Raw genomic sequence first — 260 nt, forward strand, 5'->3', positions numbered from 1 at the left:
TCTGCTGGATTCAGAAACCGGGTGCTCGACTTGCAGTGTTTATCTCACTCGTCGATATATGTCCAGACGGTACGTTAAGCCGGGTTTCGGCTTCATACTTCCTGGATCATGCGGCCAGATCACAGGCTTCTGCGGGATCTGATCATTGATCACTTGATCATTAGGCCCCCGGCACGGCACTGCAAAAAAAATTCCTGGACGTCCGGGCTGGGCTTATGCTTTCAGGCTGCCCTGTCTGGTTTACTGTATCTAGGTCGTCC

The sequence above is a fragment of the Sinocyclocheilus anshuiensis genome, unplaced genomic scaffold, assembly GCF_001515605.1.
Source record: "Sinocyclocheilus anshuiensis isolate Anshui unplaced genomic scaffold, SAMN03320099.WGS_v1.1 scaffold1163, whole genome shotgun sequence".
Lineage (NCBI taxonomy): Eukaryota > Metazoa > Chordata > Actinopteri > Cypriniformes > Cyprinidae > Sinocyclocheilus > Sinocyclocheilus anshuiensis.